The 15,065-nt window shown below is 37.3% G+C and overlaps 2 long non-coding RNA genes across 2 annotated transcripts in view; one reads left to right on the plus strand and one right to left on the minus strand.

The window, feature by feature from the left end:
• Positions 1–15,065, minus strand: part of LOC116658274 — a 182,016-nt gene that overhangs the window by 128,812 nt on the left and 38,139 nt on the right. Inside the window, exon 3 of the long non-coding RNA XR_004313579.1 lies at positions 12,574–12,837. This is a non-coding gene — a long non-coding RNA (uncharacterized LOC116658274). The remainder of the gene's footprint in view (positions 1–12,573; positions 12,838–15,065) is intronic.
• LOC116658276 overlaps positions 1–15,065 on the plus strand; it is a 39,130-nt gene that overhangs the window by 11,760 nt on the left and 12,305 nt on the right. The window lies entirely within an intron of this gene.

Here is a 15,065-nt window from a genome sequence, read left to right on the forward strand (position 1 = left end):
AATATAAATAAAATGATGGGGAGAGGGGTGGAGGTAGGCGAAATGGGGAAGTATTGATGTGCCTGATATATACATCTCTGACCCCCTCAATACTTTAACAAACTTAATATTGAAAATTTTTTTCTATTTATTGATGACCTTAATTTCTGATAATATGACTATGAACCAATACTCCACTGAAAACAAATAAAAATGCTGGGTGAAATATTTTTTTAAAAAATTCTTAAAAGAATCAAATAACCAAAAAACATAAGAAGACTTCTCAGGACAACTTCTAACCAAAAGCAGGAACCTAGACCAGTAAGACAGTGACTGAAGCTACTTTTGTCCTGAAAGTCTTTGCTGAATGAGGTGAACTTGACCTTCCAGAATGAGGTCTGCACTGAGACATAACAGGCTGAATTCAAGGCTCAGGTTCCACCTAGAATGGGGAGTCAGAAACAGCCCTGCCTGGAAGTGGAAGCAGCCCAAAGCTGTATCTTCAGGATGAGTTAAGAGGAGTTAAACTACCCCCTTTCCTCTTTACTCCCAGAAGAATGCAAAGAAATGTACCTCAACCCTGAGCCAAGCTAGAGGGAAAAACAACTTCCTGGGACATTGTAACTATATGTCAACTCTCTTGTGGATCTGTGGCATCAACTAATACTAGCTGTGTTATTATACACAGCTTAAACTGTGAATTTAATTTTAAATGATTTTAATCATTAAAATTTAAATGATTTTTAATCATAAAAGTCATTAAAAATCATTAAAATGGTAGAATCCTTTGAGCCTTACTCTTCTTATATCTTCTGTCAGAATACAATCATAGTATTTCTCCTTTCCATCACTATGCTTACTCATTTTTTGGTTTACAAAGAACCACTAGTCCTAAAAGAATAAGACTGACTAAGGGTCTCATTATTTTCTCCTTAAGGAAAATAGAGGGACAAGAACAGATATTGGGAGGCCTTGGAATTTATAATACAGAAATTCAACTGATCTATGAAATAGGAGCTGTTAGATTGAACCATATAAAATTGCCATTTTTCCAAGGTCAACAACTATTCAGTGAACATCAGCAATCCCACATGGTTCAGCCTAATGTATTAGTTGAGTAAGCTGCTGTGTCAAAGGGACTTTAAATACAGGGGACCAAACACTATCATTTAATTCTCTCACAAGTCAGTCCAGATGTGATCAGCCTGTGATTGGTGGAGCAACTCTCTCATTCTCAACATGTCTTTCAAGTTTGCTCTGATTTTCCCCATTTCCTAGCCATCAAGCAGAGAAAAAGATGAGGCCCAGGGCAAGTACCTTTTTCCAAAGAGAGAAAACACAGAAGTCAAGCACATGTCATTTGCTTATATCTCAATGGCCTGAAATTAGCCAAATATGGCCACCCTTAATTTCAAAGTTCATATTCTCAGTAATTCTCTCATCTTGCATTCTCCCTTCTCAAGGTTTCTGTTCTTATTAATTTTTTTTTGGTTAGAATCCTTTGTTTAGTGATTGCCTCCAATAAAGCACATCTCTTTTATATTTTTGATCTCTGCATATCCCCACATATCTTTTTTTTGACACTGATAAGTGATCAATTCTCTTCTTAATTCCTCTGTAGCAGATAAGGAGTTCAATGTTAAATGTATTTATTATTCCTCGCAAATAACCACTTCTGTTTGGAAGCTTATTAAGATGTCTACTTGGTATTCAGGAATTTTATCAGGATATATGTAGTATTAGTGTGTGTCTTACCTAACGAGCCCTTCCTGGAACTCAGTGAGCCCTTCTGGTCTGAAAATTCAAGTCTTTTCTCTGCTTAGAGAAATTTTTAATGTTACTGGTTTAATGATATCCTTTCCGGCATCTGTTGCTTTTCCTCTCACTGGGACTCCTACTTCCCCATTTTCAGTTTCCTTGCAGGATGATGGGTCCTATAGCTGGGATCTCCTAGAAACCCCTGCGAAACTGCACAGCATTCAAGATGGTAACTAGATCAAGCTGTGTTAGACTGTGCAGGCTGTGAACATGCTTGACAAACTGTTTCAAGCCAGAGTACTGAGTACTGTCCTGTAGCAATCATATCAAGCACTGTGTACCTCAAGATTAATGAGGTGCACTAGACTCAGGTGAAGAGGTCTCCAGCAGGTTTCCAGACAAGGCTCCATCCTGGAGCACTCTCGGCTTTTGTGTATCAGGCCAAACTTAGAAGAGGACAGGTATGCTCTCAAACTTGATTGACTTGGATACTATTAATTGCAAATGTGTAGGTTTTACTAAGCCTTTGGGGGCCAGGAGATTTGCATCTTTCTCAGAGAACATGCTGTGTACTCTGACTCTTCTGATGTTCTTCTGAATCCCCAGATGGACACAACTTGTTTGATTTACCCAAGCGGTTTGACTGTGTGCCTATCTTTCCATCAATTATACCACTTGCAGATATTTATCATTAGAGTAGTCATGCCTTCCTGAATCTGTCATCCTATTCTTGCATATCTTTTCATAATTTTGTCACATATGCCTATTTCTTCTTCCATATTATTAGATGTCTCACCCACATGGTCATTCAATTTTATTGTAATTGTTCCCTCTTTAATTCACCACCAATTTTCTTTAAATTTCAAAATCATGTTGTTTTCTAAGTGCCAGAAAAGTTGTAATGTGTATGTGTGCATCTGTGTGTGTATTCACGTGTCATCATTAACTTTTCTTACGTGTTTTGTGTTTTTGTTATTATTTTATGGGCCAATTGTCTTCTCTTTCCTCCAACAGTTCAACTGTTCCTCCAACAGTGTGAGCCACCTATGCTGAGCCTTGTGCTTGTTCTCCCTCTAGCTGGCTCCTGTGCTGTCCCCTTAGTTGCACCACAGTTGTTCTTCACCTGCTCAGCAGGCACAGTGCTGGAACCACAAGTGGCAGCCATCTTGTGGATGGTGGTACATGTGGCCACCTCTTGCATTGGGAGCAGGTGATGCATTGGTCAGGAATCAATTAGTATCCCATTGATATCCCATCAGTTAGACATCCCTTGAGGATGTCTCTATGCTTCTTGCTAATCACAGCTGCAAGTGCTAGCGTTCTCCTTGTCTCAACCAACCTGCCCAGACTCCAAACGAAAGCGTATGCAGAGGCACATGTAGTAAAACTCTCCTGTGGGAGAGTACTATGGCCCCTCTCATGGGGCACAGATCTCCTCAGAACACTCTCTTTCTGGGATTCACTCTGTTCTCATGCTCACCCCAGGCCCTCTCTGACTGGTACAAGGTGGAGGAAGTAGTGAGTTTGAATCCTTAATTAAGATACACAGACATAGAGAACAAAATTATGGTTACCAAGGGAGAATCAGGGTGGGAAGGGATAAATTGGGAGTTCAAGATTTGCAGATACTAACTACTATATATATAAAATAGATAAATAAGAAGTTTACACTGTACAGCACAGGGAACTATATTCAATGTCTTATAGTAATCTATAATGAAAAAGAATACGAAAAAGAATGTATGTATGTATATGTATGACTGAAGCATTATGCTGTACACCAGTAATTGACACATTATAAAGTGACTATACTTCAATTGAAAAAAAAAAAGATACCACAGATTCTAAGATTTGTTCATGCTCACCAGCAGTGCTGTGCTGAACCACACTGAAACCTGAGGCAAAAAGAAAATTCAGTAATTCTACTCATGCCTTTATTAAAAATTTTGATATTTTGTTCATCATGGATTTTTTGTATTACTTTTGATTTTTTAAAATGCTGAATTAAGGTATTACTTATCTTAGTTACTGAGTTTTGGGGTACAACTTAACTTTTATACCTGAGGTGAGGGCCTCACTCATCTCATGCTAGTCCCAGACCTGCTCCAGGTCCTGCCTGCTTCTCTGGAAACCCACCAAGTTCAGGAGAAGAGACAGTGTTTGCATTGGAGCAGGGAGAAACATGCAGGGGTTTTCATGCATCATTTTGGAAAATATTGAGAGGTTTATAAAAAAGAACATAAAGGAAAAAATGTACATAATTTTTCATTTCATTCTTAATGTTCTCATTCATGTTGTTTTCAAATTTATATAAAATCAATTTAAGATGAAATTGCTTCAACCATTTTTTTTTGTAAATCACTTTAATATTAAGTTGACATTTCTTGAGCACCAAAAATGTGCTACATTCTTTTCTGAGAGTTTTACAGAAATGAATCCTTCAATCTTCTCAACAAGCGAGTAAGGAAGGTTTGATTGTTATCCTAGTTTTACAGTGTGGAAATTGAGGCAGGAAGAGGGCATGTAAGTTGGCCAAGGTCACAGAACTAGTAAGTGGCAGAGGTGGTATTTAAACCCTGGCTGTCTGGTTTTGAGGCTCACAGAGATGGGCTTTGGGTGTTTAGGGGTATCTGCATCCGTGGATCTCTGTACCTCTGTGCATCAGTTAGCCCAGAAAGGACAGGGAAAGGAGAGTCACACAGGTGCTCACAGTCGTGTCTCGGCCACTGTCCACGAAGAGTGCACCGTGATTAGAGTTAATTGTTTTCCAGGCAGTAGATCTGTTCATATAACAGAAATTTAGTCCATTGAGTTAATCTAGAAACCCTTCCTGCTCTGCTTCTGTCCACGCTTGCCATGTGACTGCCTGCCCATGATTGGGCCGTGGAGGAGAAAATGTACTCATAGTTGAACTCTGATATTTCAGCCTGGTTCATAGTTTCACATCTTCTGTTACATTAATAAGTTAAGTTTCTGGTTTTCTTGCATCAGTGTCTCATGGGTTTGGTTAATGTGCGACCAGTCCAAGGGAGCCCAGGGGTGATGACGGTATAGTTTCTGAGCACGCTGTGGCACTTCTACCCATGCAGACCTGACTGGAGGATGTCCGCCTTCCGCACTGATTTCCCCCAACAGCAGGGTCCTCTCCCACCCCCGGATGTGAGGCTGGGAGCTCTCTGAGTAGGCCAGTCAGAGGCCAAGTCCACCAATCAGAAAATGATGAAGTACCTGGAAGTGGGTTTAATAGAAGAAAAGGGCTTCCAGGTAGTCCGATGGGCTGTTTGAGTCCATTTGGTGAAAAGCTGTCCACTGTAAACATTTAACAGTTTTAATATAAGATTGATTACTCTCTTCAGTTTTGGAAAATTTTATTTGTAATATTTCTTTTAAGCCCTCTCCCTCCCCTTTTTTTTTTCTTTTCCCTCTTTTGGGAACTCTTAATTGTTAAGTTTCCGGTCTCCTGAATTGAATTCTCTTGTTTGCTTTTTTGCCTTGTCCTTTTGCTCTTTGTTGTAAGGGAATTCCTCAAATGTATCTTCCAGCCCTTGTGTTTACTTTTACATTCTGGGAATTTTAATTTTAATTTCCATTAAGTCTTTTTCCCTGCTCCTTTTTCATAGCAACCTGCTCTTATTTTGTGAATCAGTAATCAAAATAAAATGTGTTACAAATAATGGTATGAACTGATATGGTTTGGGATATAAGGTAGGGCTTTCTTGGGAAAAATGACATTTGAGTGGAAATTAATCAATGCTAAGCAACTAATTGTAGAAATGAAGAACTACCTATTTAAGGGGAGGTGAGAGCAAGAGCAGTCCAGAAATAGGAATGTAGATTGAAGATTTGTCCATTCAAAGGGTTCTTCAATAGCCAACATATTTACAGTTATGGTTTCAACTGAGCACATAGCTTTGGGTAACCCATAGGTTTCAAGTATAGCACTGTCACCCTTAGTGTCTTAATATTATTTTAGTTGTAATTTTATATACCTCATTGGCACTAGAGTTATTTAAGGACATTTTCAAGTCTGCATGCGTTGGCCTTTTTTTTGTTGTTGGTAATATCTTATGTATAACTTAAAAAAATTTCCTGTATTATTTGAAAATACATATATTTTCAGCATTTTGGAATTAATTGAGTTTTTCCTATGAGAAAATAACACCTGTGAATGTACCATGAGACCTCAGTAAGTAGTTAATTCAACTTAGGGTGCTCTAAGTCCTATGAAGATTTATACATAAAGTTGCACAAGGCAACCTTATTTAAAGTCCCCATTATGATATTCATAGGTTTGTTTTACTTCATTTCCTAACATTTCTTTCAATGTTAACATTTCAACATTTTTAAACTTCATTTTGATTTTGTATATCTCTATGACATATTATTCTGCTCATAAACTTTCATAGCTGTTATCTCTTCTTATCAGTATTAGATAACCTTCTTTTTCCTGTTATGTATATTTTTTACCTTGAAATCTCTTTTGGCTGAATTGATTTTATAACCTTTGCCTTTGCCTAATAAATCTCTCTCAAGCTTGTGCTTTTAACTATCCTGTATAACTTTTCAGAAATTTGGGCTATAAAAAAATTAAGATTAGATTTTTTTTTCACATGACATGAGAAACTTTATTATTTTAAATCCAGATTAATACACAAAGTTAAATTTGAAATTATGTATCTTCTAAGACCACTTTTAAAAACTGTGCCTTTAATTTTGTAGTTAGACTTACAATTGTTTAGATTTACTTATATGATTAATTGTTTTAAATTATATTTTGTCATCCATATTCTTCAGTTCTTAATTTTTATTCATCTCTAGCCCTTTATATTTTAGAAGACCACCTGTGTCATGTATTTTATGACTCTTTATGTGTATATTGATGCAGATACAAAGGACACACTGGTTATTGTCTTTTTTTTTCTCAAAACTATGTTGCTCCTTTTGTTTTCCAATATTTACTGCTTTACAGAAGATATCTGAGATAGCCCACTCTTTTTACTTTATAATTAATATACTAGTTCTTCCTGGATTTTTCCATACTTTTATGTGTAATCATATAAAAATGTGTCTGAGTTATGTCTGTTTATACATTTTTTCCTGGAGTCCATGGTAAACTCCTTTGTGTGTGCGTGTGCGTGTGCGTGTGCGTGCGTGTGTATGTCAAGACATTAAGACTATATTCTTCTCTGACTTGTAGTCCCAGGAACAGTATAGTGAGCACCCATTTAACCATTAGAAAGCTCAGTTTCCTTCTCTCCAGATGAGACTAATGTAAACTAACTCAGAGGATTATTTTAAGAATTAAACGAGACAATTCAGCTAAAGTATTTAAAAGAGTGCCTGGCACCTAGTAAGAGCACATATTAAAAGAGAATATTCTTCAGTTCAGATAAGCTTACCTTAATTGTTTTTTATTCCTTCTGTTCAAGTTATTCTTGTTTTTCCACTCAGAAATGGCTAGAATTCTAAGTTTTCTCTCCATTCTTCAGTCCTTTAGGTCTATCATCTCTCCCAATTCTTTTTTTAATATCTTGTCTTAACATTCTGGCAAACCCCAATTTTGCCTTCATTAATTTGTGGGGAATTATGTTCCACAGAAGACAGTTTGAGAAACAGAAGTCTAGAGCATGCTTGTTTTATTGAAGTGGAGTATGCTTCCCTTTCTTCTGCCTGCCCTGGTTGTGTGATACGCTGGATTGAAAAATGTCTGAAAAACTATATTATGTACATACTCAATTATCAATACCATTCTAAGTCCACTTGCCAAAAGTGTTTTAGCTGATGTTCTAAACTGGTCTGAAGGTGTCACTTTGCTTGGAGTCCACTCTGAGGACCTGATACCTGTGCCGGGGAAGCTGTGTTCTCTCTCATCAAGCCAAGTCACATCTTCTTTGCTGCTTTTGGAGGGCTGAACTGTGGGTGCATGAAGGTCTCTTGTGTTTGCTGGAGCCATTAGTGCCTGGACACTATGCTATTTTCCAAGTAGAAGTAGGGAAAAATGTCTCTTTCTCCATAATTGTAAATTGTCATACCTGTTCCATACAAACATCATTTAATCTCTAAATGTTTTACAAGAGTTTCTAAGAAACCGTTATTCATGGTTATGTCTCTGCTTTTACACATAGTCTCTGCTTCAGCTAAGATTTCAGTGTAAGTTCATGGGGCAGCAGCCAGGACTGTCTCAGACTTGGTCTCCGCTGACAACTGAGAGATCGGCAATGCTGGCTCAAGAGCCTGATTTTCTCTTCTCAAGAGGAGTTTTTCTCTGTGAAGATTTCTTGGTCACACATGCAAAAGGACTACTGGTGGCTCAGGCGGGCCCATCTCCTTGATCCTGGGTGGAGCCTCCCCTGACTTGCTCCACAGCACACACTTCCCTGCTCCGACAAGCGTGTTACCGAGACTTCCTCCCACGTGGGAAACACTGATATGTTTCCACAGTAGATTAACACCACAATCTTAGATGTTTTTATACAGACAAGGAAGAACATTCAAAGATGTGAAGTGACTTTCCTAATGTGTTAGTCACGTAGTTCGTAGTAACACATCTGGGAACAGAAGTTAACTTTTTAAACTCTAGATCTCACTTAAAAAAAAATTACAAACCACTCTGCTTTTTTACTTCTTTTCTCTTGGCTAATAGTCTACTTAATCCATGAATACCCGTATCTCACCCAGATGTGGCTCTAAAAACTAGAATATTATAACAAAAATGGTATCTTTTTCTGGACCTAATAAATAAAAATACATTCAGGGTTTAGACTTTAAAAACTAAATTAACCCTAGGAGAACTTCAAGATAGATGATAAACTACAGTAACTTATTTCTAAAAAGTTGCTACAAGTGTTAACAACAAAACTCTGGTGACAAATGACTACTACCCTTAAGAAGGGATGGTCTTAAGACTCAACAAAAATAAAAAGTTTCTTGACCCACTACAGTGCCATTTATTAACAGATTTCTCACAGCAATATTAAGGTTAGTTGTGGGTGCACTCAGTGAAGGAATTGCTTCTTTGGTTCAGTGTTATTTTTATGGTAAATGTCTCATGCTATTCATTCGCTGAATATTTTAGACAGCATTTTACTATTCCATAATCCTTCTCCATTCAGCTGTGTTTTAAGATACTTAGAAGGCAGTGACAACACAAATCTCATTCCTGTCTTGCAGTGAGTATCTTTTCCATTTTTTCCTTTCTATGCACAAAATTTCTTAGGTAAATACAAGTGAGAGGAAATAGGTATATCAGAGGGGCCCAATTCTGCTAGTTTGGGGCCTTTTGCAAAGGAGGGTTGCTCTCTCTGAAAACAGAATGTCTGGAAGACAAGAAGCCTTAGGCCAGGCCAGCTGCTGAGCAGACACACAGGGAACAGCCTGACAGTTTTCCATCTCCACTGGCAACCAGAAAAGGCATTTCTTACCCAACTGCCCTCCCTTTGTTATAGCACTGTAAATGGCAGTGCAACTCTGCTTCCAATAATGGCCGAGACTCAAAAAACATACCCATACTTCAAAACAGAAATTCTGCACCTAGGAATCTATGTTGAAAAAATAAATTTAAAAATTAAAAAAAATAATAGTGATAGTCAAAGCTTTCAGATAAATGACCAATTTGGTTGAAATGCTAGTTTGTCAACATTAATATTTAAAGTTAACACAAATCCAAGTCCCTAGCTACTACATTTTTATGCCATAGATATCTCTATATTTGGAAGTGTCAAAGATTTATCTAAGGTAAAGATTAAATACCAGACAGGGAATCTAAACCCCCAAACAGGGAACCCATTTTTAACGTTTATGCTACCAACCAGTTTTCTCTTGTTAATTTCAAATGTATTTTAAATGTTGGTGGGTGTGTTAGTTTTCTAGGTCTGCCATAGCAAAATACCACAACCTGAGTGACTTAAACAACAGGTTTTTATTTTCTCATAGTTCTGGAGGCTGGAAGTCCAAGATCAAGGTACCAGTAGGTTTGGTTTCTGCTGAGGCCACTCTCCTTGTGTTGCAGATGGCCACCGTCTCACTGTGTCTCCACATGGTCCTTCCTCTGTAAATGCACATCCTTGCTATTTCTCTCCCTTATAAGGACACCAGTCATATGGGTTTGGGATCCACCCTTATGACCTCATTTAACCCTAATTACCTCCATAAAGGCTCCATCTTCAAATGCAGACACTTTAGGGGTCAGGGCTTCAATATTACTAATTTGGGAAAGAAATGATTCAGTCCATAACAGTGGGCTATTTTTGCTCACTGGCCTATCAGAAGAGATAAATCTTACATGAAGCCAAAATTTCTACAGAGGTTATTTTTGCTTGGAGATATTTTACTGAGTTCTTCTGTCAAATGAAAATGTGAAAGGATCTTGCCTACCGACTGAGAGACAGATGCACATGTGTTTTTTCCTCCCGTTGTCCTCTTTCACATAATTAAACAGTAAAAGAGATTCAGTGACACTTGGAATTTCCATTTGTAAATCTTGTACTTGAAATAAACCTTTTATCATTGCCTTACCTCACAGACAATAATTTTGAATCTCATAGCGTTATTCCTGTTTTTAGGTTTTGTTGGTTTAAATATTAAATTGTATATTTCACATTAAAAAATCTTTTCTGGTTGTGGTGCCCAGTCTCCAAGACAGCCCCCAGTGATGTCTGCCTCCTTGTTCCATGCTTGCATATAATCCTCCATATTAAATCAGGTTTGTTGTTATGTGACCAGTAAATTGCAGTGAAATTGACAGTGTGTGACTTCTGAAATTTGATCATAAAAGTCATTGCAGCTTTTGCTTTGGCCTTTTGGATTGCTTGCTCTTGCAGAAGCTAGCCACCATGCCACTAGCCAAACATATTCAGACACGTAATAGAGAGGTAATTTCTTTGTGGAGAAATGGGGTCCCTGGTCCAAAAACCAGTACCAATTATCAGCTGTGATAGTCAGACACCCTGGGAATGGAACTTCCGGCCTCAGACAAGTTTTGAGAAGACTGCTGCTCCAACTGACATCTGACCACAATTGATAGACCCCCAGGCAAATCCCCTCACTCAAGCTCTTTACAAATTCCTGACCCACAGAAGCTGTGAGAAGAATAGATGGTTGCTTGTGCCACTAAATTTGGGGTAATTTTCTGTATAACATTAGATAAGTGAAACAGGTTGAGTGTTGTAAATATAATTCAACTTCACAATTTTTTAAATTTATGATCATTACTTTATTATTTTAAAATTTATTAAATGTTATTTCTCTGTATTAAGGGCACTGGCTTTATTATATCCTGAGTATTTTCCCCTGTATTTTACTTTTCAATATGTCTGAGAATACTCTTTTCTCCCCTTCCTTTTCCCCTCTTTTGTCCCTCTTTCTCTCCTTTCTTTTTCTTTGTTCTCCTTCTTTTCTTTACTAATTATTTTCTTTGCTCTGTAAGTATTGATTTAATACCTATAATGATTAAAAATTTATTGCAACTCCTCCCATCAAGAGGTAGAGTCTGTTTCCCCATATCCTTAAATCTGAGCTGGCATTAAGGCTTGCTTTGACAGACAGAATGTTGTGGAAATGATGTGCCAGTTCTGAGTCTAGCCTCTGAGAAGTCTTGTAGCTTCTATTTTTGCTCTCTTTGAGGTCACCATGTGAGGAAGCCAAGGCTAGCCTATTGGAAGACAGAGTTGGAAGAGGAACCATACCTGTTCAGACTCCTAGACCAACCAGCCCCAGACAACCCACAGCTGACTGCAGCTTCACAAGTGACCTCATTAATTAGCCAGAAAAGACTTAAAAAAGAACTTTCCAACTGATCCCATGGAATCACAGGAAAATAGAATGGCTGATTATTCAAAACCCACCATGTTTGGTGATGATTTGCTCTGTAGTAATAGAAAACGAATACAATACCCATGGCAGTCATTGCTAGTATTCAACCCCAACATCCACCCTTTCTTCTTCCTGGGTAAAAGAACTTCCTTTTTTTTTTCTTTTCTGGGCACCGATTGCCACCTATAATAGAAGGTCTTGCAAGAACTGCCAGGAGCCATATCATTAGGGGAAGTTGTAGGAAAGATTCAGTAAGTCATGTTGGTTGCCTGGAAGCATTTAGCAAAGTGCTATGGAGAGAAAGGAATTCAAGCCAGAGTGGCCACTCAGGATATGTGATTTTGCTGGGGGGAGGCAGTATCTGACTCAGATGTCTAAATTGCCCAAGTGTTCTGTAATTTGAAATCTTGTTAGGTAAAAAAATCCAACTGTTTTTGCACCCCAAATTGAAGTTGCTATAAACAGTGAGTGAAAAACTGAAGAGGCTATAAGCAATCTACTGGCAGAGATGAAATTAACTGTATTGCCTTTCTATGCAAAACCATTATTTCGGAAAGCCTCAAATCAGTAGCAGTTACGTGGAGCAGCTGGGAGAATGAGAGGACAGTCCATTAAGTAAAAGACAAGAGACTTTGCATTTAAATTTCTAGAAAGACACTTGGCTGTGGTTATTCAAACATGAAACTGACTTGAAGCCAATTAAAAAGAAGTGTACTGAACTTTAGAGAGAATTACAGTGCTGAACAAAACCCAACCAAACAGAAACAACAAATAAGCCTACAGCCTGGCTGAGAGTAGCTGGACACCTAACTTAGAGCTGCAGGAAGGAGTTTTAAAGACATTAGCAGCCTCTAGACCCCCAGCTTCACCCAGTTCACACCTCAGTTGCGAACAAGCAAGAATCTTCCTCAGGGCAGAGCCACCGGTCTCATGGACAGCTGATAAAAGAGTGTATTAGTTTTCAATGCTGTATAACAAACTGCTGCAAACTTATTGACTTAAAATCAAAACACATGTATTACTCACATTCCTGTGAGTCAGGTGACCAGGTGTGACTTAGCTGGTCCTTGGCTCCAAGTGTCCGAACAGGTAGGCTGGATTGCATCTTCATCTGGAGACTTGGTGAGAATCTGCTTCTGAGCTCCTTCAGATTGTTGGCAGAATTCATTTCTCTGTGGCTGCAGGACTAATGGTTTCAGTTTATTGCTGAAGCCAGCCTTCAGCTCCTAGAAGCTGCTCATGGTTCCTCGACATGTAGGCTTCTCCAAGTGGCCATTCATTTTATGACACCTTGCAATGGAGAGAGAGAGAACAGAGGGAACAAATCAGTCTGCTAGCAAGAAGGAGTCTTACAGAATGTAATGTAGTTATGGGAGTGACATCCCATCACATTTGCCGTGTTCTTTTGGTTCAAAGTAAGTTGCGGATCTGACCCACACTCAAGGGGTGAGGATCATACAAAGGTGTGACCACCAGGAAGTGGGATCATAAGGGCCGCTTTAAAGCCTATTTGCTATAGAAAAACTTTCCAGAGAAAGTAACCATGGCTTCTAGGTGGGCTAAAGAAGGAGTTTAACTCCACCAGTAGGGGCTGGAGTCTTTGCTTTCCTGACTAACCAAACTTAATGATTGTTATGGATCAGAAACTATTGCATCTACTACTTAACTGTTACTAGAGAGTAACTTTACTAAGATTATTTTGTTCTTTCTCCAGTGTTTTGTAGTGGTATACTGAAGGCAGATGCCTTGCATTTTAGTTTATGAATCATCGAACCACAAGAAGCACATTAGGACTAAGCAATCTCAGAACTGGAGTTAAATGTAGTCACTGGATAGAATTTAGGGTCATTTCTTTGGCATGGAGAGGGTGTGTTCCATGGAGGGGAAGAATATAAATGTCTGTTTGAGTAGCCAAAGAGGCAGATTTTGTCAAAGAGTATTAGTTCTATGCCATCAGACCCACTCTCATCACTCTATCCTTTCAAATTTTAGCTAGGCCCATGGAAATTTGAAATATGAAGACAATGAGTAGTCAATACAAGACATTAACCAGGGTTTCTAGATGTCCCACAAACACAGAACTGTGTTGTACAAAAAAAGTTGTCCCGTAACACTCATGGATTTCTTTTTTTTTTAACTGTCTCCATTTTTATTAAAAATTGTATCGAAGTACTTATTCAATAGTGTATTGAAGAAAGAACAATATATTGAGGAAAGAATAGTATATTGAAGAAAATTGAAGTTTTAAAAATTTAAACGTGTAAATATTGAGGAGAATAAATACAACTTTACTCCAGATCATATAATTCTCTTAACACTCATGGCTTTCAAATGTCTACCCCCTGCATTATATGAAATACTGTTTACAGTTATCTGAGTCTAATCTCTATATGTGTATATGAAAAACCTGTTTACAGTTATCTGAGTCTAATCTCTAATCCTAGCTAAAAATAATCTTGAATATTTTTACACATTTTGGATATACTTTGTGTCATCCAGAAAAGCAACTATGGTATAAATTGAGATAAGAAATGTATTTTGAATGCACATAGAATATACATAAAGTCTAAGTAGATGTATATGTATTATAGAAATTGAATCTGTAATTAAAGACTTTCCTGCCAAAAAAATCCCAAATCTCTAGTTACAAATGGCTTGACAGGTTAATTCTAATATACATTTACAGAAAAAATAATAATAACCTCATTCAAACTTGTTGACAAAAAAAGGCAAGGGGAGGATATTTCTAATTCATTTCATTAAGCCAATATAAACCCAATACAAAACAGGCAAGGACATTACAAAAAAGGGAAAAAAGCACATACCAATATCCCCCATGGACCCATATAGAAAAAAATTTAAATTGTATACTAATAATCAGGTCCAGTTATATTAAAAGAACAGAAGTACATCATGATGGAATGCATTTTATCCAGTGATTTGCTGATAAATATTTAACACCTGGCTCTCCAAATTAAAAAGGGATATATGGATATTATATATACATAGGCACACACAAGTTCATTATAAATTTACTGATATAAAGGATGTTTACTATAAGATCTATAAATCTTAATAAAATATAAATTACTTTTATTGTTAATTCCATATAGTTAATTAGTCTCATTGATTTTATTGATTTTTACTGAACTATATTTGTTGACAACCTATGGTTGCAACAGATGAATAAGTGCAGTTTCAATATAAATGTTGGTTGATATTTTGGTTTACGTTAATGAGTAAGACAAAAGTGAAATAACAAAGTGTAGTAGGACTTCACCCATTCATCAATAATATGAGCACCATTTTTTGCTGAATCAACTAATGGTTTTCAAATACTGGAAGTTAGTTTAAGCAGTTTTGTCTTATACACAATATAATGGCTAGACACACACACTTTTAAGTTAAATCAGCATTATTAGCTTTTTCTTCCTCACTTTTATAAGGATAGATAATCAATAAAACAATAAATCAAGCTCTGATTTGTAATATTTGCTTATTATCATGGTGCAAATACT

This window comes from Camelus ferus, chromosome 2 (assembly GCF_009834535.1).
Source record: "Camelus ferus isolate YT-003-E chromosome 2, BCGSAC_Cfer_1.0, whole genome shotgun sequence".
Taxonomy (NCBI): Eukaryota; Metazoa; Chordata; class Mammalia; order Artiodactyla; family Camelidae; genus Camelus; species Camelus ferus.